Source organism: Amphiura filiformis, chromosome 17 (assembly GCF_039555335.1).
Source record: "Amphiura filiformis chromosome 17, Afil_fr2py, whole genome shotgun sequence".
NCBI classification, from domain to species: Eukaryota; Metazoa; Echinodermata; class Ophiuroidea; order Amphilepidida; family Amphiuridae; genus Amphiura; species Amphiura filiformis.
Genome location: NC_092644.1, coordinates 39,918,503 through 39,943,956, shown reverse-complemented (window position 1 = coordinate 39,943,956; position 25,454 = coordinate 39,918,503). Strand labels below are relative to the sequence as shown.

At 35.8% G+C, this 25,454-nt stretch overlaps 1 protein-coding gene across 1 annotated transcript in view; it reads left to right on the top strand.

Moving 5' to 3' along the window:
* The first annotated feature begins 2,818 nt into the window (after positions 1-2,818).
* The window catches only part of LOC140138434 (5-hydroxytryptamine receptor 4-like), a 44,895-nt gene continuing 22,259 nt past the window's right edge, over positions 2,819-25,454 (top strand). The window contains exon 1 of the mRNA XM_072160329.1: positions 2,819-2,928. The gene's annotated coding sequence lies outside the window, so the exon portion shown is untranslated. The remainder of the gene's footprint in view (positions 2,929-25,454) is intronic.

Sequence of the window (25,454 nt, the reverse complement as noted above, 5' to 3'; positions counted from 1 at the left end):
TTTAATGAACAGACTAAAATATCAGTATGAGTTGTCCGTCTCATTGTATGCTTTATGCTTAAATAAAAGATGGGCTTGAATGGAACGGACCTTTTATGCGTGATTATTGTTGAATAGTCAAGAATCGTGAACAGAAGAAAAGAAATGTAATTTAAGCTGAAATGTTTCCCAAATGACTATTCTTGAGTTTTGTCCGATTGCATTTAGTGCTATAAACAGAAACTAATATACACAAATTACATTCCATTGCATTCTAAAATGTTGTATAAAACATGTTTTACTTCAAATGATAACAATAAAAATTGTCTGAGGTCACTTGCGGCCATTACCGTCATGGTTATACGCCTACGGTAGCTGTTGTAATGGTCTTTGTCTTCCTTTTTTGTAATTTTTTTCCTTTCATTTTTGTCGTCATCGTTATCATCATCGACATTCAATTAAATTCAAAAACTTTATTTAAATACGGTAAAAATCAGATTCAACAAAATACATGTGCCACGGATCCATATAGACGTTTGTATGCATGATGTACCCCAAATATGAGTAGTAGATGACGTACCCCACCAGTAGGGTTTTCGTGAGGTGCTTGAGGTGCTTGTTTGAAGTCATTTAGGAAGTTTCCCTTCTATTTTTTTATCATCATAACATCATATTTCCCATTATATTTATGCCTTTTATATGATTTGTCGATGCAACGACTTATTATCGCGTGAAAACTTTCCCCTACCAAATACCATTACCCACCCCTGCCAACCACACACATACATAAGACAGTGCACCTTTGTTCCATAATCATTAAGGTATAGGACATTTTTTGTTTTTGCTATAGCCCCCGAATGAAATGTATTTAATTATGTTTGTACTCACTCAGGTAGCATTGTGTGTGAATTTTACATCCGAACTAAGTGCTATTCCTTTTTATGGGCATTTAGTGTCTAAAATGGCCCAAAATGAGGGTTTTCAATATTGCCGACCATTTCTAATCGTCACCCCCATAGACTTTACATGTAAAATAAAAAGGCTCATAAAAATTTAATAGCACCTAGTTCGGACGTAAAATTCACACAAAATGCTTTTCTGAGTGATTACAAAGATAATTAAATACTTTTCATGCTGGGGCTATCTGAATTTTTTTAAATGTATTCCTTGTACAATGAAATTTCACAATAAAATGTCCATTGGAAACAAATGTGAGTGTAGGCCTAATAAGCTACATTTTAAGCTTATAATACTTCTGGGATTTTAAATCATCGAGCTGGTTTTTGGTTGTTGTTTTTTTTGGTTTTTTTAAATCTCTGGTGATACCACTATACGATAGGAACAAATGAAACAACACACAAAATGTTCGACGTGTTTGACACTGCGAGTGACTCATTTGACTCTAACTCACGCGATTCCACGAGCACCCCATAGGCCTGCGACGCAGTGAGCGACTCCTCCTAGGACTCAGTGAGCGACTCATTTTACTTTACTCAAATGTCACTTATTTGGTGCATTGCAAGGACACATTATCTCACTTATACTTTTTTTTTTTACTCACTTTAAAAATCAGGTCATGATGCAGTCATGTCTACAGTAGAATTCATCTCGACCTTTGCAGGACTTAAACCCCATTAAAAGCTATTAAACCAAGATAACACTCATTGAAGCAGCTTAACTGATTAAATCAGATCTTCTCTGGTTGTGCACAAGTGTCTGTTTTACATGTGCGACATCGCAATAAAGCTGGTATTATAGCTTCAGTTGGGTAACCGATTATAAAGGAAACGAAAGGAAACAATGGTATGTGTACCTTTGTTCACGAAATGAGACAATGACCTGCTTTTTGTTAACCAGCATTCTTCAAAATGAGTAACATAATGATTGTTGACTTAACACGGTTTGGAAATAATTTCTTCATATTTTTGGTGTTATCTGTCGTTTACATATCCTTCCTAAAACACAAAAGTGCGACCCTCTCCAAACATCTAAATTAGCTAAAAATTTAGGACATGTTACAAAACTATATTTTCTAGAACCTATTTAGAATAGTTTAAATGTAGCTTGTACCGTTTTTTGTGGCATCCTTCAGAACGGAGCGGTCCGTTACCAATATAGCTCAATATTTTCGGTCAAATCTCCATTCAATTAACACGGGGAGTTGGCTAGCTATGAGCTAGCTATGCTTTGCCCTCACTCATATTCTACGAAAGTGCGACCCCTTCTGAACATCTAACCTAGCTGTAATTTTATGTCATGTTAGAGAAATATATTTGCTAGAAGTTTGTAGAATAGTTAAAATATTGGCCGGTTATTTTTCACACAGTGATGTTAACTAGGCAATGCCCATATACCTATAACATACACTGTTTGTAGAGGTCACGCGTCAATGGTGAGAGCACTGTGTATTGTGTATAGGAAAACGGACAGTAACTGCAGTATGTGATTTAGGTCGGTCGGGGAAGGTGAAACAACCCTTTTATTATTGGTTTTAATATAATTCATTTGACGGCTTATTTATATTGCCCTCAGCAACAAGGAGTTTTGCCACATCAGTGCAAATTCAAAGGATAAGTGTTATTTTACGCGCCATAAGATAGATCACGTGATAAAAGCTTTAATATATAGATATATCCGAGTGAACCTTTTATGGAATCATCATGCCATCGTCATGCAGACATCACAGCAATAACGTGTTTGATTGGCGGCGTGATTGTATCTTGCGCGACCAGTCTATTTTTCAGAAGCCACATGCACATGAAAATACTGCCAAAAATAAGATAAGAGAATAATTTCAATTTTTCAAATAATATTCTGCAAGCAACCCCCGGAAGCAACCAACCCAACTATTGAGCATGATCTAAGGGTCTGCTGTTGCGGTTCTTTACTGACAGAATGAATCCTCTGTAGAATGAAACTGTTTCGGCAAGTTATGCATATCGAGTCATGGTAAGTACATTGTTGTTATATATCTTATTGACTTCGTTTTCAAATTCAATTTACGAAAAAACGATTTCAGTTGTTATAATTCCAAGCCATTTTGTTGAGTGGGTATAGCTACTTGTATGCATGGTACTTGGTTTTGATATTATTGCTGTTATATTTTTTAAGAAAACTGTCGTCCTTTAAAGTGTTAATTTGGAGATGTTTGTGGTTTCATTTTATTACAATGATCATGATAAAGACATGTCCATTATAGTATTTGATTGTTTTCTCTTAGTTTTGATACCACACCATATTATGTTTATTTATTTTTGCTTATTTCGTGGTTGCATAATTATATGCTCTGCTTCAAAAATTTATATTGAAGTTTTGTTTTCTTTGCAATTTGATATTGACGATATCGCGACCAACACGAAATCTGACTGAGATTGCCTCCTTTCTATATATAACATGTTTAATTTTACCTCAATGTTTAGTCCTATATTTCGTATCAATCACTATACCGTAGTTGTGTCTAGCAGTGGCGTAGCGAGGGGGCAGGGGACACGTGCCCTGGGCGCCACATCTGGGGGGAGGGGCGCCGAAATGATGATGGATAAAGAAAAAAATAGATTCTGTGCTCCCTCCAAGCGGTAAAAGTCAAAATTTCAGCACAAGTAGTCATTTTGAAAGATCAATTTAAGACCGAAATTCAACTTCATTATAACCAAAATTAATTAAAATGTACCCTCCCCCAGTATAACCCAAAATTACAAAATATTCCACTTTTTACGGCGATTTTGGGTAAACTTGGTTGATTTTGCCGTCCCATGCGGGCATTGGTTACGTTATCCCAACACGAACCACGTTTACAATGGCATTTTCGCTCCAACAAGTTAATATTGCTGATAACACTTGATGAAAATCTCCAAAACTCCCTTATATAGTATAAACGTGTTAATTTGTTCACAACGCCTTGAATTATTCAAAAAGTTTATCACTTATGTTTAGGGTGAAATGAAGCAATTTTTTGTTGTGCATCAATAATTCAACTTTAAGGTGGTACTACACCCCTTGATAAATTTGTGACTATTTTTACATTTTTCTCAAAAAATAATAACACACTGGTAACAAAAATTATGTATATCCAGTTACTACACTGAAATTTCAGTGACTCAAGACAAGCGGTACGTTATTTATGATAAGAAAAGAGGTACCGCTAGAATGTACCTCATTTTGGCTTCAATCACTGAAATTTCAGTGAAGTAGGCCTAATTTGATTTCTTGCCCCCATAACATACATAACTTTTGTTACCAGTGTGTAGTTATTTTTTGAGAAAAATGCAAAATTAGTCACAGAATTTATCAGGGGGTGTAGTACCACCTTAAGCTGTAAAACTTTACTTGTAAACAGCCTTCTTGAACCTTAGAGCTCTGGTATGACTTGGGCAGTATTTTATCTTGGACATGAGAGCACATTCAGACATATCGAATTGCATTCTGAATCACGAGGAATGTCCTTCTGATATCAAAATAATTGTGATTTTTGGAAATTTACGATATACAAATTTTATGACAAATTATTAAAATTTGATATTTTAAAATGTTTTGATATTTAGCAATTCTCGAAGTAAACTTTATAAATCTAATGATATGAATTTCAAGTGTATGTTGCCAGTGGCGGCGCTACGGGGGACAAGGGGCCATTCCCCAGATTTTTCTTGCCCCCCCCCCACTTTTGAGGCAAAACCCGCAAAATCGCGGAAATTTAGTGCGGAAAATTTGCCAATTCCCCCTGAAATTCACTTTGCCCCCCCCCCCCGAAAATAAATTCCTGGCGCCGCCACTGTATGTAGCTGGGATGAAAAATGAAATTCACTTTCCCCCGCATGCCCCCGAAAACATTCCTGGCGCTGCCACTGACGGATGGTACCACAATGTACCGTACTCTGAATGTACTCTAAAAACAAGTGTTACTACATTAAAAGCAACACCTTAAAATTGTAACATTTAACACTTTTATTAGCACTTTTACATAACATTCTTGTTACACAAACTATTGTTAACGTGAGTATAGTAATATAGCTTTCCAGGACATCGCCAGTTTGTCATTTTTAAAACTGGACCTTTGTCCAATCAAATGCTTGTAACTTTACTTCTGGGTGTAACATTTGATTCAATGGGCGCATGGGGTGTCATAATGTGCAGGATTAGATAGTGCGTCTATTAAAAAAAATCACCCAAATATGGTTTAGTTTTAAAATTAGAAATTTTTTTCCAAGTGTAAGGATACTTTCTGGGCGCGGTATACATCCACAACCTCCCACACTTGGTCACACAATCGATCATGAACATAAATGCACACACAACCAACTGACCCACTCACTCATCATCACTTGCACTCACACCTGTTTGTAAATACGTTCAAACGAGGACCTCGACTTTAGAAGGATCTAACCGAGGACTTACACACCCGTTTTTAATCGACACACCGTGGACCTCACGCAAACACACCAGGCAACTTACTATCAAACTGAGACCCGTCCTATACCCGCTATGGGGGACCTATCTTATATGCTATCTTATATGCATATTTGCATCATTTACGTCATCCTGAGCACAGTTTCAAAACGAGGACGTCCTCGTTTGGAGGTGTGTCCTCGTTTTACGGTGTGTATCCATATGTAGGTCCTCGTTAGACGGCATTTACAAACGCATCAGGCTGTTTCACCCACTGCTGTGTGAAGCCCTCCTCCAGCCTTTTCCATCTCCTTCTGTTCCTAGCCGATGGTGCCCAAGCTGTTGTACACATAAAGGTGGTGATGTCATCTCTCCAGCGTCCTTTTTGTCTTCCTCTTCTCCTCTTTTTAGTCCTTGGCTGCCATTCTGTATAAGTCTCTTCGTCTACCTGTTATCGTCAGTTCTTGATAAATGACCTGCCCATCTCCAATTTGTTTCTTTAATCTTCTGCAAGATGTCTTTGACTTGGGTTACTTTTCTGATTTCTGTATGTCTGACTCTATTACGCAATGAGGGGTGAAGCATTTTCCTTTCCATAGCTCTCTGCGCTGTTACCAATTTCTGTTCCATTTCTTTTGTTGTTGACCAATTCTCTGCACCATAGGATATAGTTGTTAGCACACACTGGTCATAAACTCTTCGCCTCGGTGACAGTGGTATGTTTTTATCTGTCAACAGTTCTTTATGCATACCAAAGCATCTCCAACCTGCCTTTACACGGATTAGGATCTCTTCAGCTGTGTTGGTATCCATTCTCAAGGTCTGTCCTAGGTACTTATAGTTGTCAACTTTCTTGATCTGGTGATATGCTATTGCGATTGTTTCTTTTGTCTCAAAGTTTGTCATAAACTGTGTTTTTCCTTTGTGCATTTGCAGTCCCACATGTATACTTTCTATGCACAAGCTGTTCAGTTGATCTTCCATATCCTTCACCGATGTTGTTGTTAGGGCAACGTCATCTGCAAATCTAAGATCTGTTAACATCTTCCCGTCAATGTTAATTCCTTTTCTCTCTAGGTTGGACTTTTTGAAAACCTCTTCCAGTGCTGCTGTGAAAATCTTTGGTGATAATGTATCTCCCTGTCTCACTCCTCTCTCTATTCTCACCTCCTTGGAAACATCATACTCTATGTGTATTTTGGCGATGGCATCTGTGTATATATCTTCTAGGATACAGATGTAATTTTCATTTATTCCGATGTTCCTCAGTGCATCAAACATATCCGTATGCTCTATGGAGTCAAATGCTTTCTGGTAGTCTATAAAACGAAGACATAAATCGAGCTGGTATTCATTTGATTTTTCAATCAGTTGATTTATTGCCTGTAGGTGATCTGTGGTTGAGAATCTTCCCCTAAAACCTGCTTGCTCTCTGGGTTGATTTTGGTCTAACGTAGCTTTTAATCTGCTTTGAATGATTTTCGTAAATATCTTATGCACATGAGAAAGAAGGCTGATTGGGCGGTAGTGTTTGATGTCTACCTTGTCCTCCTTTTTGTGAAGTAAAATAATTTTAGCTTCTTTCCATTTCTTTGGTATCTTCTTTATTTCCAGTACTTGATTGTAAAGTTTTGTGAGCTGTAGTATTGCCTCCTCTCCCCCGGCTTTGATTATGTCACTTGTAACTTCATCAATGCCTGGTACCTTGTTGTCCTTCATTTGTCTAAAGGCCTCTTCTACCTAATTCTGTAGAATTGGAGGTACCTCTGTTGCTTCATCAACGCTTATATTAGTGTCTTATGGTTTGCCTTTCTCTTGAGTTTTTGTTGAAGTATACAGGTCTTGGTAGAACTTTGCACATGCATATTTGCAGAATTTCTGACCTGTCTGATGTAACAGTTCCATCTTTGTGCTTTAATTTATTAATTCTTGACTTTTTGCGGTCTTGTTTTATGACAGTTTTTGGGCCTTTTCCACTTTGAAATCTTGAGTATGCTTGCTTCTTGTTCGATGTCTTCTCTTCTTCCTTACTGTTAATTTTTACAATTTCAGCATATTCAATCTTCTCAGCTCTTGATTTGGTTGTTAATTTTCTCAGAGCTTTCCTTCTTGTATCAAGGTCTTCAATTGCTTTATCCTCCTCAGATTTGATTCCATCCTCTTTCTTTGATGGTGCTATACTTACTGCTTCCTCTAACAATGATGTAGTTAGGTGGTCGCATCCATATCCATATCTATGTCCTGTATCTCCAGACCCGCAAAGCGGTTCTTCAACTTCAGTTGGAATTCCTCTTTCCTCTCTTTCAACTTTCTTCTTTTTATTATTGAGGAATCTAAGCCTTGCAAGCTTAGTGTTGATGCATATTGTTGCCCTGACCATTCTATGGTCACTAGCAAATTTGTCTACCTTGGTGATAACTTCACAGTTATTCATAATTCCTTTTTGGCTGCATAATATAAAGTCTATCTGGTTCCTGGTTACTCCATTTGGACTTTCCCATGTCCAGTACCTCCAGATTCCAGTAGTAACTGCAACTGGATTCCTTGCCCCTATAATATAACATCTCAAAAAAAGTAACTAACCCCCCTTAAATATTGACCATTATTCAAAAACGGGTGATTGTATTACAAATCTGTAAAATGCGTTGGAAGCAGAATTTATTTCTGCACATTTTGACACCTCATTTGTATAGCAATTGACTAAATATTGACGTCACCGTGTACATTTAAATCAATGTAACCCAAGATTTGACAGTTGCAGTAAATTGTATTGATTTTGTATTCAGTGTAATGGAAGGAAATCTGTGTAATGATATCTGAGTGTTTTTGTATTGTAAGTGCAACTTTCAAATCTGGCCCTCACTACAGTACATTGACCGGTGTTTTATTGTTTTCTGGGCTATCGTATCAAATGAGGTGTCAAAAGCCCTTTTTGAATAATGGCCATTACTTAAGGGGGTTAGTTACTTCTTTTGAGATGTTTACATAACTTTTGTTACCAGTGTGTTATTATTTTTTTGAAGAAATGCAAAAATAGTCACAAATGTATTGAGGGGTGTCAGTTAAACGGCAAAGAGGTTTCAATCACTTTACCTTGTTATTTTGAACAGAAACCTTTCCTATTAGGCCTATTACTAATGTTATTTCATTATAACAGTTTTTGGAAATCGTACATTGTGGCTTTAAGACTAATGGTGAAAATGGTGTTTCATATTATGAGAGGTTATCAAACTACAAATTGTTGTCATAGCCAATGTTGCATTTCGTCAGCCAATTATTACGCTAATTACCCAAGTCATTTTGTGTAATTTTAAAAACAAAGTACCTTATATGGTTCAAGCATGCATTTAAACATATTTATTCACCAATCTTTGCACAATAACAAATTATAATGATACAAATATGGAATTATTCGAAATAATTAGGGTGATTACCTATACTGATACATGTTTGAACCACATTACCGGACCACATTTTGTACTTTGTTCTGAAAATTACCAAAAATGATGGGCAATTAGCGTAGACGTAGTAGGCTGACGATATGGAAGAAGCAGGTGGTACGGCCGCATTGCATTCTCTAAATTCAGTAAATTTTCATCGTCAACCGTGTAATTGAATGGGATTATTTTGAAAATTTAAAACGCTTGAAATATCACAACACAAACAAATAGGCCTATGTTGATAAATAATATAAATACAAGCTAAAACCGTTGGTGTTCGATAATGTACCCCACAAAACTAACCGACTATATATATTGGAAAATGCCATACGGCCGGGCGGTTTCACAAGTTGCCGGCTCGATCATGTCATCCGCCGCCTGGGAAGAAGCAGACTTTCAATAAACATGCAATTAAAATGATTGGTAACACTCATTACACCTGTATCATAAATATCAATGTGATTCGACTGACAATCAAATGAGCGGATGTTTTTATACTAGCAAATGAATTCATCAAATTGCATTGTATAAATGAACAAGACAATATTATGATATTGTAAAATGAACAAGAAAATATTGTCAGTTATCACCAATGTCAACACATTTTATGTTGTGTTCCTCATTACCATGGTAACGAAACAAACTATATTCAACTTATTGATCTACAGTAGATCGTTCCCAATTATTCTTATTGGATGTTTATGTAATTTATGATGTGTGTATTTTATGATCAAAAATTTGTATTTTTACCACTAATTTTTGCCGTATAGCAGGTCATTTAAAAACGAAACAATTCACATTGTATTCTGTAAAAATATTAACGTGATTAATAGACCCTGTATACCATAACAGAAATGCATTATGTACACATTTACATAACGTTGTATTTTCATAACTTAAAGTTGTAAACATTCAATAATATGTCTATACAATACAATTTTATAAATGGTGTCACCCACCGTGACTGAACCCCGGGCAACGAACCCAGATGTTTATATAATTTATAAATGCGACCCAAAATTTTTATTTTTTACTACATGTACTTATTTTTGCCCATAGCAGATCAATTAAAAAACAGAACAATTCACATTATATTCTGCAAAATATTAGCCTGAGATCATATACCATAACCATTTCATTAACATTCAATGATAATGTAATACAGTTTTATAATGGTGTCACCGTATACCAACCAACCCATATGTGTATGTAATTAATAAATGTGTGTATTTGCGACCCAAAAATTGTATTTTTACTACATATTTTTGCCCGTAGCAAATCAATTAAAATAAGAACAATTCACATTATATTCTGTAAAATATTAACATGACCCCATAACAGAAATTCATTTATAGTTATGTACAAGAGTTGAAAACGTTCATGTCCTACATACAAAAAAATACATGAATGGTGTCAACCAGCGTACCAAACAACCCACCCACATAATTTAATTTATTATATAATATTTATCCTAAGAATCACTAGCCTGCTGAACTGAATGTGTGATATTCCTTGAATTTTGTAACGTTCATCTAAGATTTCACTATTGGGCTTGACAGAAAGCGCGCAAAGTGTCTCATACCGGTACCTGAAGTGTCAAATCTGATGTGGCCATAATGGTCATGATGGTGTAAGCCCATGAGTTCCCATGCATGAAATTAAAGGACTAAAATAATTATTTATTAATTTACCAACTAAATCCAGAGAGAGAAATTGCTTATAGAGTTGGTCTTTTGGAAATTATTTCATCTATCGTATCCGTCAACATGTTTAAAAGCATTTGGCGATTCGCACGTGTGGACATTTTCTGATAAAAATAATTATGTAGTAGATAAAGGGTGAGAAACAGACCATTACCATAGATAATCGGTGTCTTGTTGAGGTATGGTGAGCATGTTAGTCGCTCGGAAGGCGAGACCCCGAAGGTCGAGTCGAGCGACTTAACATGCGAACCATACTCAACAAGACACCGATTATCTATGGTAATGGTCTGTTTTGAACCGTTTATCTTACATATACGGTGAGCCAAAATAAACGAATTTGTTGTTATGGTTTATTCATTTTCCAAAAGACAAAAAGAAAAGCTGATATGATTATCTTGAGTAAGTTTAGGGTTTTTCCAAAATAAAAACACACTGGGACAGTGTAATATTCTCCTCATGTGTCCTGCGTTCGAGTCTATGAGTCTTATTGTAAGTGATTTAATCAAATCAATACAGCATTGATCTATTTAACGCGTTAAACGGGAGATTCTATTCAATTCACTCGATAGCCTTATTAATTCTTTATACATATATTCGTAATATTAATAATGAATATGTAAATAGTTCAAAGGTCAAATTAAAAAGTGGGTAGGTTTTACCTAGATATGACGGTAACTCATTTAACACCATAGAATATATATTTATCTTTAATATACTTATACAACAAATGTCCTGAACAAAATCAACGCATATTCCTGGGTACCCTCCTCGACCTATTTTGGTTGGGGTTAGGCCATGATTGTTGTAGTTTTCTACATCTAGTCTTGTGGCCTGTAATGTACTGCATTTTAGGTGCAAAATATCCTTGGTTGAACTTAATTTGTAAGACCTCATGGCTATGTTTTGTTACCTACTTTGTCGGAATCTGCGTTAGTTGGGAAAGGGGGGACAAAGGTAGATTGACATCCCCGTCCAGGCTTTAAGAGACATAATACAAACTAATTTGCATTATTCAATAGAGGTGTTCTTGGTGTCATTCAATACACACAAGTATTGTTTACCATCTTCATTTAAATCTAATATGCATAAACTTGCATAATAATTCATGCTGATCGTGTAAAATATGTAGAAGTCAAAATTAGAGCCCTCTCTTGTTTGATCACGTCATAATGTAATGTGATGCATTTTAAGTTTGTTGAAATGTCCAAAAAATCAAATAATGTGGCCAGTGTTTCTAAATATGAACATGTACGTCTCTTGTTCAAAATTTATTGACCTGACCAAGATTATCTTGACCTGACCCAGATTATCTTGACCTGTCCAGATTATCTTGACCTGTCCACATTACTTGATATAATCAACAGTTGACCAGACTTTGAACAAAAGAAATACAATAGATAATGGAACAAAAGAAGAGGGCTAGACGTATATGCGAACATAATGAATTTATAAATTAAAATTAAAAAATGAATACAACCGATGTAGAGAAGGACGCAGTATATATTAAATCAACCATGATGAATCAATCATGGAAGGGTCACTATATAAGAAGTCCAAAACAACAAAATGTTGCTATATTTCTGAGAAACCTGGCTGAGCTATTTTTGTGCTTTTCAGTTTGGTTAAATTTGATTTAACATCACTCCAATGAAGTTTGCAGAATATAATTTTACTAAAATACGTGCTTCATCATCTGATCATGTGTCATATAACTCTCATAAATTGTGTTTCTACACCTATAATGTAATTGCTCACAACGGCATGAAAGGAAGAACAAATTCAGCTAAATACTGTCTTTTTTATACTCTTTCTTTATCTTTTATTTGTTTTACCCATTATTTATTGCTCAATGGATGGATATTTTATCTGGTAATGGATTCCCGGGGTAATGGATAGCGTAATCATTATCACTTAAAAGATTTTAGACATCACTTAAGGTTAGCCGAGAGTTTTTCATGCGCTTGATTTCAGAGGGGCGTAAGTTCATAACAGAAACAGCCATGCAGAAAATGAACAAGCGTACCGGGACGTAGGCCTACTTACAATAGAATATCGATCCACGGTCAAGACATGAAAAGGCTATGAAACTTGGCTTAGCTCGTGCCCGGAGCTCGGATGCCGGGGGGGGGGGCGGCACAAGCCGTTTTCGGCAATTTTCACAAGGATTTTATAAATTTTAAAATTGATTGGGGGCACTTCGTCAAGCTACGCCCTGGAAAATGTGTTGATTTTGAATTTATAGCCTTGATATCTTTGATGAAATCAATGCTGCTATTCCCCTGATTACAATGTAAGGGTAGGCAACAACAACAATATCAAAAAGCAATTATTTGTAAATCGAATTTGGGATGAAAATCAACAAGACAGACTTAGCAGGCCTACAAAGAGAAAAACAATCAATCACGATTCACTGCACTCAGCGAATCAATCAAATAAAACTAAAAAGAAAGGAGCAAGAAAGAATAAAGAAATAGTGAAAAAGAGAAAGAAAGAGAGAGAAAGAAAAAGAAAGAAAAAGAAAGAAAGAAAGAAATGAAAAAAAAAAAAGAAATGAAAAAAAGAAAGGAGAAAGAAAAGAGGAAAGAAAGGAAGTAAAAATGAGAAAAGAGAAAAAAAGAAAATTCAGCCACACGGAGACTCGAACCCACAAAAATATTTCATATTAGATTCCGAGTCCAACGCTCTATCCACTCGGCCATAGATCATCTTACGAAATTGACTGTTCTCAAAGCGGATGATATAACTATAATTGGATGCAATTACATATGATTACAATCGCGTCCGCATTATGGCTCTTAGAATAAACACGCATGTCGGCGCTGAAATTTTGAACGAACTGATGGAGGAAAACCTCGTTTTTGCAAAACTAGCTTCAATTTGGAGTGAAAATCAAATGGAATAGCAATTGGCAGAATGTTGAGAAATAATGTAGGTATTCAGATGTCTAAATTAACGTCTCGTAATCAAGATATCGATAATTTCACAAACCAGCTTTTTCTCAAGCAAATTCTCCAAAATTTTCCCCCAAAACGGGCTTTTAAAATTTAATCGGTACTGTATTTGGTTCTTCCCCATGGCAACATTATTTCTTTGATCGATTTGTAATACAAAACGAAAAAAGAAGAAAACAATCGCTCGGTGTGGATTTATACGGAGCGCACATTTGAAAAAAAACCTCATGGAACGTGTTTTTGATCTTGTGAACATGGTGGGTAAAAATGCTTTAAACGAAGGATTTTCAAATTTATTCTAATAATTTGTATATAACACACACAAAAATGTTAAGCTACATCCAATGCACCAACATTTCACTCGCTGCGATATTTGATAACTGAGAAAACTCTGTTTTAGAGAACAACTTTATACGTCTTTTATACGTTTTTTATACGTCTCTTTGTGTAACCTTAAAGGCCCATTCAGTGATTTGCTTATCCGGACGATCGTAATTTTGGTACTTTTGTCATTGTCGAAGTCTCCAGCAATTACAGCATTATGTCTTATATGTTAGAAAAAAAAAATAAAGTACGAATCAGATGGTTTTATTTAAAGCAAACTCATATTGATCATAACAACGAGTAAAACAGCCGTCTCTCATCACGCGATATTCGAAATTCCCGCGCGCTGAAATTGTTTGGTGCAATGACGTACCAGTAATACAATGAAGGCTGACGATATTTGAGCACAAATAACCACGACGTCATTGCCCTAGACAATTTTGGCGCGGGAATTTTGAACATCGCGTGTTGTGAGTCGGCTATTTTATTTTTATTCGTTTTTATAGTCAATATCGAGGGTTGACAAACAGAAGGCCTTAACTCACTTTTGGCCATTTTGAGATTTTGGTACCAAAATAATCTGTAATACCCACAGATTTTTAAAATCATAAGCCTTAACTCAATTCAACTTCCTATTGCATCAATAGCACAATAATACTTGGTCACATCTCAATGCAAAATATTATTTTTACTCATTTTTCTCAAAAAGGCACTTTTTGAGTTAAGGCCTTCTGTTTGTCAACCCTCGATATGAGTTTGTTTTAAATAAATAAATTATATTTTCCAACAAATAAGGCATATTGTTGTGATTATACCGGAGACTTCCTTTAATGCAACAGACTTTTGTTTGTCAACCATTTTGTGATCATTTACTTGCGACTGAGTTAGTTTGAATTGGTGTTCTTTAACGATGCTCATACCAGAATATTTTAACAAATCATCCAAAATTAGATTTTGTATTTTTTGTAAGACATTTAGAGGTACTAACTGCTAACATATTCTTATAAGTAAGAATGGAAGCGACCTACATTTGATTGGATATTCTGACAATTCTAACAATTCTAACAACAAAATGGATAACACCGTATTAATCTGGCACTGTTATGAGATGTGCACATTTTCTATGTATAATATTAATAAGTCGTAATATTTTCCATCAGAAATTTCATTGGAAACCCTTCTTTCAAAAGTATGAAATACCTTTCAACATGTTCATAGCGAATCTGATAAAATTTCTATGGAAGCTAGACAACAACAGAAAGCAATAATACTACATGTATAGATGACACCTTTCATATCTGTTCTATACAGGTTGAGATTATAAACGGGGTTTTTTAAATTGTGGTATGATGGGAGGAAAAACCGCTCAAGTGTATCCGTTCTTAAAGGATGTCTCCGACAATCACAACATTATGCCTTATAATATGTTAGGAAAATAATTATGAAGCACGAATCACATGGTTTTATTTAAAACAAACTCATATTGACCATAAAAACAGCCGGCTCTCAACACGCGATATTCAAAATTCCCGCGCCGAAATTGTCTTTTATAATAGATCAACCTGATTTGTATACAGCCATGGAAATAGATCTTATCTACTATTTCCATGATACAGCTAAGTAGGCCTATACAATTCGTCTCTTTGTCAAATTCATTAATCGTATACTTTGGTGCGATTCGTCCAGATCAAAATGTCAATATCTATGTCGTGGGGGGTATAACAGATCACCTGAAACATAATCATTAGCATACAGTAACTCAATTTGCTCAAGATTCTCGATTCGTCATTCTGCCGATTTCATAACGATATAAAGGCATATCAAGTCTTTCAAGTTTGGGTTATTTAAAATATTATTATACAAAATTGCAAAGTATATGAGCAAGATATAGTGCTCGTTATATCATAGTACCTGCATGGAATCAATTACACAATGCATGCATAGCAGCACGATATAGATACCGACTTGCTATATAAATAAACCTATATTCAATGAATCCTTTTACTGGCAATTTGATATTTAGGTCGGATCACTAAAATTTTGTTTCACGTCCCCACAATTTTGGAAAAGTGAGACGGGATGGAGTTTTTTTAAGCGCGATAATTTACATTGAAACAGCAGTTTTAACACAAAATTGACATTGCTCGCAGTTTCCATCGTCTTTCTTTCTTTCTCACTTTAGATTATTTATGTGTAACCTTTTTTGCTTGTCAATACCCTTTGATTTTGTTTTAATTGTTTAAGACAGTTTGTTCATATGTCTTGGATGCACCATCGTGTAGATGAGTGCCTGCCACTGATGTAAAAGTGATTTCCAAATAAAAACTTGAAACAAAAATACAATTTTGTATGAATGGTTATATCCCTTAAGAGTTTCACTCAACTCTTGAAAGTGATTCATGTTGAGTAATAAACTTGTTTAGCAGCATTAATATTTTACTAAAATATTTAAAATTTAAATTAATATGAAAATTGAAAAAAAAAATGTTTATGAACTGATCCCAGACAGTGCGGAGGGAGGGGGGACATGAAACGAATTTATTTTTTATGTGGCCTTACATTAGCAAAATCATCAAGGGGAAAAATAAAGTAAAAATTGTATTCGGCAAAGCGAAAATAAGGCTGTAAAAGTATCGAAGCATGGGCCTATATAGCATGAAACGATTTGAAATGTTTAAATATTTATATTATAATTGTTTTAAATCGGTGTGGTCATTAGTTTAAAATTAAGACTTTGCGCTGTTACAGTCAGTCATTTGGAATATTCAAATATTTGATGTTCCCACAATATCCATCATGTCCATTAGGCAATATTTAACAGTTCAACAATATTCTTTCTTTCTTTCAATTAGTGGGGTTTTAGCGGGTTCGCCGTCGGACAAGTTTAGAACTGTCAAGCTTTCGTCAGGAGTAGCTCTGACTTCTTCAGGACAAAAAGTACCTAAGCATGAGACATGTAGACCGCCCTTGCCTACTGATGGCTCTGAAAAGAGCCGTTCACTGAAGACTGCCCCTTGTCTACAGTGAACAAGCAGAGCTCGCCATAGTGCAGTTTTGTCCACGGCAAATTCACCGTGACCTTTTCAGCCATAAACCCTCTTAGTGAAGATTAAACCGAAATATGCAGTACTATAAAACCATTATAGTAATCGATTGTCCAATGCACATTTCTTACCACGTGATAATATTAATCCAATGAGCGATCGAATTGTCCGCTACGGTCGACTAATCCAATCGATAATGACGCTATTGACATGTACGGGTGGAGCTCCACTGACTGAGTTTTGGGGATTTTTCACTGGTTTGCTATCATTTACTCATCAAGGCGCTCCACCGTTATTATAAGGACTATATGCTAATAATTTAAAGATTGACATGTACAAAATAAACCATACTTGATTGACAGAAAGTACTAAATCTGTACCTATTACGGTTTGGTGGCACTCATCTTCCAAACGCGACCAAGTCAGGGCGGCCCGGTGAAGCAAAATGTGCATTGGATTAACACGGGAGTTTGGATAAGATGGTAGATTTCCTTTCTCATACAAATGCATGCTCCCCGTTATAAAAGCTTGTACCAGAATAAAAATTCAGATATTTTGAAAAGAATAAGTAATTGAAACATAGAGCAAGTACTAAAATCAGAGCTTTTATACTTTTTGATATATGACGCTAACTAGTTTATCTCCTATTCCCACAGCACAGCGCTACTAGTACGGGCCAATTACCTATGTGAGTGCCCTGTGTTGTGTGCATACATGTAGTTAACAATAACTGCATGATGCCTATCTGCTAATATAAAGGTTTTGGTGGCTCTGAAAAGAGCCGTTCACTGAAGACTGCCCATTGTCTACAGAAATAAGCAGATCTCGCCTATCTGCTGATTTTAAAGGTTTGGTGGCTCTGAAAAGAGCCGTTCACTGAAGACCGCCCATTGTCTACAGAAAACAAGCAGACCTCGCCTATCTGCTAAATTTAAAGGTTTGGTGGCTCTGAAAATTTCTCCCACAATTTCTTTCTTTCTTTCTTTCTTTCTTTCTTTCTTTCTTTCTTTCTTTCTTTCTTTCTTTCTTTCTTTCTTTCTTTCTTTCTTTCTTTCTTTCTTTCTTTCTTTCTTTCTTTCTTTCTTTCTTTCTTTCTTTCTTTCTTTCTTTCTTTCTTTCTTTCTTTCTTTCTTTCTGTGAAGTGATTGTGCATAGTGTATATATAATCGCGATATATAAAGTCGTTCAAACCTATAGAAACAGCATAACTAAATACACGCGAGGTAAACTGTTACGAGTTTTCAATTATTATCAATGGCACTTAATCAAATTGAAATAGGTTTTCGAGTGTAAGAGTAAATAAGGTTGAAGATAGTTTCGATTACACTTGATTATGGTAAATGTCGGCAATTTGATTAATTCAATCTTTGCACCCTATTTGCTCTACCTGAAAGTAATTCAGGTCAAATATTACAAATTTGAAGCAGAGTTTGTATTTTACCGAAAAATGGCAGTTTCATAATAACACAAAGGAGGTACTACTTTATTATATTTTTTTTCAAAATGTTAAAAGTATGTCATAGTAGAAGTGCATGGGTTTGTGCCCCGGGGTTTGTGCAGGCTTTAGCGTTATCAATTTGTCATGATGGTGGTTTATCTTTCTCGCTTTCCTTAGTATCGTGATTTATGTAGCCCAATTATTGAAAGTAGTTCACGGCCATCCAGGTGAAGGAAAGTCTACGGTGCTAGTGGTCGGAAACAGTATGCACGAGGCATACTGCAGTTACTGTCCGCTTTCCTATACACAATACACAGTGCTCTCACCATTGACGCGTGACCTCTACAAATGATGTATGTTGGAAGAATGGGCACTTGACTAGTTAACATCACTGTAAGAAAAATAACCAGCCAATATTTAAAGTATTCTCCAAACTTCTAGCAAATATATTTCTCTAACATGACCTAAAATTACAGCTAGGTTAGATGTTCAGAAGGGGTTGCACTTTCGTAGAATATGAGTGAGGGCAAAGCATAGCTAGCTCATAGCTAGCCAACTTCCCGTGTTAATTGAATGGAGATTTGACCGAAAATATTGAGCTATATTGGTAACGGACCGCTCCGTTCTGAAGGATGCCACAAAAAAACGGTACAAGCTACATTTAAAGTATTCTATGAAATTCTAGAAAATATAGTTTTGTAACATGTCCTAAATTTTTAGCTAATTTAGGTGTTTGGAGAGGGTCGCAGTACCGTCGCACTTTTGTGTTTTAGGAAGGATATGTAAAAGACAAATAACACCAAAAATATGAAGAAATTATTTCCAAACCGTGTTAAGTCAACAATCATTATGTTGCTCATTTTCAAGAATGCTGGTTAACAAAAAGCAGGCCATTGTCTCATTTCGTGAACAAAGGTCCACATAGGCCTACCATTGTTTCCTTCCGTTTCCTTTATAATCGGTTACCCAACTGAAGCTATAATACCAGCTTTATTGCGATATCGCACATGTAAAACAGACACATGTGCACAACCAGAGAAGATCCGATTTAATCAGTTGAGCTGTTTCAATGAGTGTTATCTTGGTTTAATAGCTTTTAATGGGGTTTAAGTCCTGCAAAGGTCGAGATGAATTCTACTGTAGACATGACTGCATCATGGATAATCTTTTCGTGATCAGTAGAGCGATGTTTAAAGATCTATTCAGTAATCCCAGTGATGGGGGGGGTGGGGGGGGGGTGGGGTGTGTTGGTGATATGGAGTGGGTGGTGTTTGTAGGGATGTGACCTGGTGCAACAGGCACGTCGAACTCGTTTTCGTAAAAGAAGATGCTTATGCTGGCGTATATGTGACGTGTCATGTCAAAAGCAGACACTTTTGGGCAGGTTATCAATTTTGAGGTTTTTACGTATCTTAAATATAGAGATATGTTACTCCACAACGCCGTTTTCCCCAATGAAATCGGACATTCCTAAGCGAAGATATTAAGTACTTTTTGAGCGAAGTTATGGTATTATAAAATTAGAAATTGAGATATCGGCCTTTAAAAATATTGTTGACAATGTTGAGAGTAGGAATTACCTTGAAAAATGTCTCAAAAGTACAAGATGCCAGTTATCTTCCAGTCTGAAACTATCAGACAATATTTTAAACATTAATAACATCACAAATTCGCAACAAACCCAAATTGTGAAAAAATCACCACAGGGCAGATTTTTGGCTATTTCTCCATTTACGATCCTGCCCAAAAGTGTCTGCTTTTGACATGACACGTCACATATGTGAAAAGAAAAAAAAAGAAACAAGATTGAGGAAAAAGAACAAGGAAATGAAAACAATAATCAATTGTGCCATTTTGCTCTTTGCCATTGGATCGAGAAATAAGAAATTCTTAGCAAGCATGCAAAATTAACCCAGCTACAACCGTGTCAGATAATCGTTTTTCCTATAGTCTCAGGTTTTTCAATACACAAAATACGATAGGCTGATGGAAAGATGCAAGATACCACGGCCCTAGAGGCGGTTAACACACATTTCTTGGAGATGAAATGTCGACAGATTAATATGCTAAATTTAATTTCTTTCTGTATGAATTACTCACAAAATCTGGATTTCTTTCAACCAATGTTAAGAAGCACCGATATTAATTGTCATGTAATCTGTCATCCGCTGTGATTCAGAAATCCATGATATGGAATACGTGAATTGACAGAAGCTTGGATCTTGCATACTAATTGACATCGAATGTCATAATCTCAAATGACAAGAAGCTGTACATGATTATGGGATCTTCAGCAGGTATTCGTGTCATAAATACAAAATATCACGACGTTTTCAAGGGGGACATGACAATACCATGACTATGGAAAGCGGCATCAAATAATGCTTTTGCAAATCTATATGTCAATTGATCAAAATATGCATGATTGAACATTAATTTCTCTGCTTACGATTCGGCATTTTCGAGACGGTTCAACAATTAAAGAAAATAAATAAACAAATGCAAATATTCTTGTAAGAAAAGATCAAGGTGACGTTTAATATGCCGAGATTTTTTTTTATGGGAGAGTGTGATGTAAACTTTCTATACTTGTTGGTTATAATGAAGATTCCAATGAATCTTTAATTGCAACAAGTACACAGAAGTTGGATGCCTTTAGTGCAGAACTTAAATAAAATGATTACATATACAGGAAACTTTGCCAGATTTCAATCACTGGCTAATGTCAAATTCAAAATTTGATACTGATTTAAGTTGACAAGGGGCAGTCTTCAGTGAACGGCTCTTTTCAGAGCCACCAAACCTTCAAATTTAGCAGATATGCGAGGTCTGCTTGTTTACAAGGGGCAGCCTTCAGTGAACGGCTCATTTCAGAGCCACTAAACCGTAACAAATAGCAGATAGGCGAGATCTGTTGTTCTCTGTTGATAAGGGGCAGTCTCCAGTGAACGGCTCTTTTCAGAGCCATCAGTAGGCAAGGGCGGCCTACATGTCTCATTCTTAGGTACTTTGTCCTGAAGAAGTAACTTCTGACGATGTCCGACGGCGAACCCGCTAAAATCCCAAAATCTGATTGAAGATATTTGACATTTGTTTCAGTTATTGTCCATATTTATCGTCAAAATACTAGAAAATAAGGGTATATGTCATCTCATATTAAAGGAGGGACAGACGTTGCATGTGAAAGTGAAAAATAAAGGCTGATCATTTTGAATGACCCTTGTATAACAAATATAGCGTCCATATCTATGATTGACAATACCAATCTAACTATCTATCTTGGCAGCTGGATAAATTTCAATACATTTGGATTCAAATATATAGTGATGCATGCTTTTCGCTTCAAGTATATAGTGTTGATGTTTTTTGACCGATTAAAATTGATTCCTTTACGATAATCGGACTTTGGTATATATGGACATTATCACATGAGAACATTTGAAGCGTCGGTGGTTTGTTCATGTGCTTGGATGACGGTAAGTCCGGATAGATACGTTTTTATTACTTTGATGAATTGTGATGCCAATTAGCTGCTTAACTAAGTTTTGTTCCTGCTACGAAAAAAAGAAAATTTGTTGTCCCCAGCTCAAGAAAAAGGTATTTTAAAGGGGCATTTCGTGATCCACAGTTTCATTCCCCACGTTTCTAAAAAAAAAAAAGTTAAGATTTTTATACCACTAAAAACTTCTGGCTGCATAATGTTTATGTACAGAATATTTCTTGCAGATTAATTCGTTTTATATAAATTTGAATTAATTCAACTAAGTGACCTATGGAGTAGTATAATACACAGACATACTAGTAACTCGCAAAACGCAAAATCGGAATTGGAAACTGAAATTTTGGGAATAAGCTTTTTTCGTTGATACAGGTTGTATCAAAATGATTTGTACCCATCAGTTTCGTGTTATCATGGACAGAGACCACACCACATCAAAATGCAATAGGGCCTACCGTATAGCAGTTACCTTATGTGTCATGAAGGGTCATAAAACTATGAATCCTGGTCATTTCAAGAGGATCAAATGTTGCATATTGTAGAAGTAGACTTGTCAATAAACAAAAAAACTAATGGGTACCAAACATTTTGATACAGCCTGTATCTACTGAAAATTTTTATAAAAAGAGGATGCTATGATCACAAAATACTCCTTTAGCTTTTAATTTAATATCAGGAGTACTTGATCTAATAGAGTATGAGCGTGCCATATAATCCCGGCCATACAAGACGCGTAAAGTGTCAAGGTGTTTTTGAAGTTGGTATCTGCAACAGCTTACTAATAACTTAATGCAATGGTCGCGAAGTGAAGTGGTTTTTAATGGACAATAACCAATTTTGTTTCTTCCGACGAAGGCCCATTTTGCTTTATCTCAGAAATAAAAAGCAAGATTAAACTTCTTCGCTACTTAAATTTGGTACACTTTCACCGGGTCAACCGGCATCTTAAAGTGGATATTGTGGCTCTAAAGATTTGTTGTTGCTTGTGATTGACAGCTATTGACCCGGTGAATGCGCTCCAGTGAGTGTACCAAATTTGAGAAGCGTAGAAGTTTAATTTTGCTTATACATGATGAAACTATACCGCTTTAGACACGAAACAGCTAGTGGTGTTCACTTGATCATGCCAATCAGAATTTCTCGAATACCCTTGCAGTTTACTTATAGTTATACTTATAAAATCTGTTATGAAGCAAAATAAGTGTTCTTTTTCGCGGCGACCATATTTCTAGAGAAATTATAGAGTTATTTTTAATAAAAGACACAATCAGCTCCCGGCCGCACCCATCCCAACCTGCACTCTCATATCGTCTACTCTGGCATATCATTGTCCACACTCTGTACGCACAATCCTTGAACAAGTTCTGCTTGTAAGTCCCGGTTGTAAGTTGTAATGTAATTTTTTCTGTTGCAGCAACAACTCGCAGCATCACCTGTGCAAATTATAACTATAGGGCCTATATATCTCGATTCACACTTTGTGCACAGACAATATGTACTTCATTAAGTTAATACTGATTTTTTCTTTCTTTTAGGGCATATTCAAGACTTATACTGTATATACGTATATGAATAACACAATATAATAAACAAGTCATTCACACGCTCAATGATCGCGTAGCAACATAAACGTTTCTATACGTATGGTACCAACAATAGACATTTTCACTCGATCAGATTAAATGACAATATTGTATCACGTTGTTTCATAAATGGGTCTCATATTCTGTGCCGGTTTTATTGATTAAGGAAACTCTCCAGATTTCTGATTCTGAAAAGGTTGCCATTCTCTATTCTAAGTGGAATATCTTAGACCTATATTACAATAAAAAAAAATTATATTTAATAAACCTATATGGCCTAATTGAAGACCGAATTAAAAAGACTAGTTTGTGTCTGACGTCAGGGCAAAGACGCGACGTGATTGGTTGCTGACCTGCGCAGTGCAGCATTTTTGATCTAGTTGACAGGGCGTCAGTAGGCCTACAAACTAGTCTTTTTAATTCGGTTTTCAATTATAGTCAAATTAGATTATATCGACAAATGCATTAAGGCGAACTAATTATCCACCTTAAACGTCTTAAAAATAAATCATTGATTATTATATTCATGAAATTTTGAAAATTTGGTTATAGAATATAGATGCACTAGAGGTGAAAGTCACGTTGATTTTACAGCGTAGCTTGAGACACATCGTTTTTCAAAGGTCTCAAAACACTGGACTTCACTGTAATTGTTGACTGGACTGTAATTCATCAGTTGCTGTCACACAACATCGTACAGTATCTGTATTAGAGTCACGCGGTAGCCGTGACCAGCAAGTTTAAAAAAAAGACTGATAAAGAAGACTAATAACAGATGCTCCCGCGAGACTATATTTACACGTAACATTAAAACACTTGACTTCTATTGTTCGATGTTATTTTTCGCTGGGTACAAAATGTATCTAAAACCATGCTAAATGTTATTTACAGTCCCAGGTGTAATATCGTGACAACTCATTAATTCCAAAAGGGCCACCAATCCTACAGTCAATCATTGTTCGTAATAAACAAATATTTTTGCTTCCATTTCACGCGGTATTTCATAGCGAAAATTAGTTGCAAATCATACTGATCCAGAATTTTTGGACACTGCTACAGGTCTACCTGGTTATCACCTTCACACTACTTTTTCAGATTCACTTCCAAATATACCCTAGCAGATTCCTGGATACCCTACATAAAATTCTGAGCCCCATTCGCCAAAAAAAAATCAAGTTTTTCACAATTCTTTTGTTCTTATCGGACGACGCATCCATTTATATAATAAATGCTGTATTTCGACACAGTATTTTACAGCAGAGGTCCGTGGCCTAATGGTTAGTGCGCTTGACTTCAGATACGCTATCCCGAGTTCGAAACCCGGTGACCAACTGATTTTTTTTTCAATGTTTTATTAAACAATTTATTGTCATTAATCAAGGATAACATAATTTTAAACATCCAGTGCTATTGTGATATTATTTTTTTTTTTTTTTTATTATTTTTTATTCTCATGGAAATTGTTTTTTGTGTTAAGGGCCTATTTAAAAACACAGCATAATGTGATACAACACCATCAAGGATCAAAAGATATCTGAATAACACAAGAAACCAGATCAGGTATTATACGCTGGCGAAGTTACGTAATAATCGGATTAACTACCATAGCAATAGGTGAAAACAATTTTTGAATATACCGCGCTGCACTGATACTTTCACGCGGTACCTCTGCATTGAACCATATCATGCTAATCACTTGCACCTGTAAGATTAGTATCTTTGAAAAGACCAGTATTGTGTTCAATCTATGATTGCAGACATACACAGGTGATTATTTCAATCTGCTTGTAGTGCAGCGCGATATGTTCAAAATTGTTTTCACCTATTGCTATGGTAGTTAATCGGATTTATTACGTAACTTCGCCAGCGTATAGGCAAGGGGGTGACACTAAATTCACGGTTGTTCTATTAGCAACGCAAAACCTATGAAAAATTCCGCTGGTTTACTAGCTAGAAAGTGAGGCCAGTTATCGATCCGTTATGAATAATTCATGTTCGACCCTTGGATCATGTTAATTGCTATTGGCAAATAACAACGTTGTTAGTTTTGCGAACTTTGCCTGTTCAATGAGAGTATAGCGCGCCCTCAATACATCTGGGCGCAAACCAGG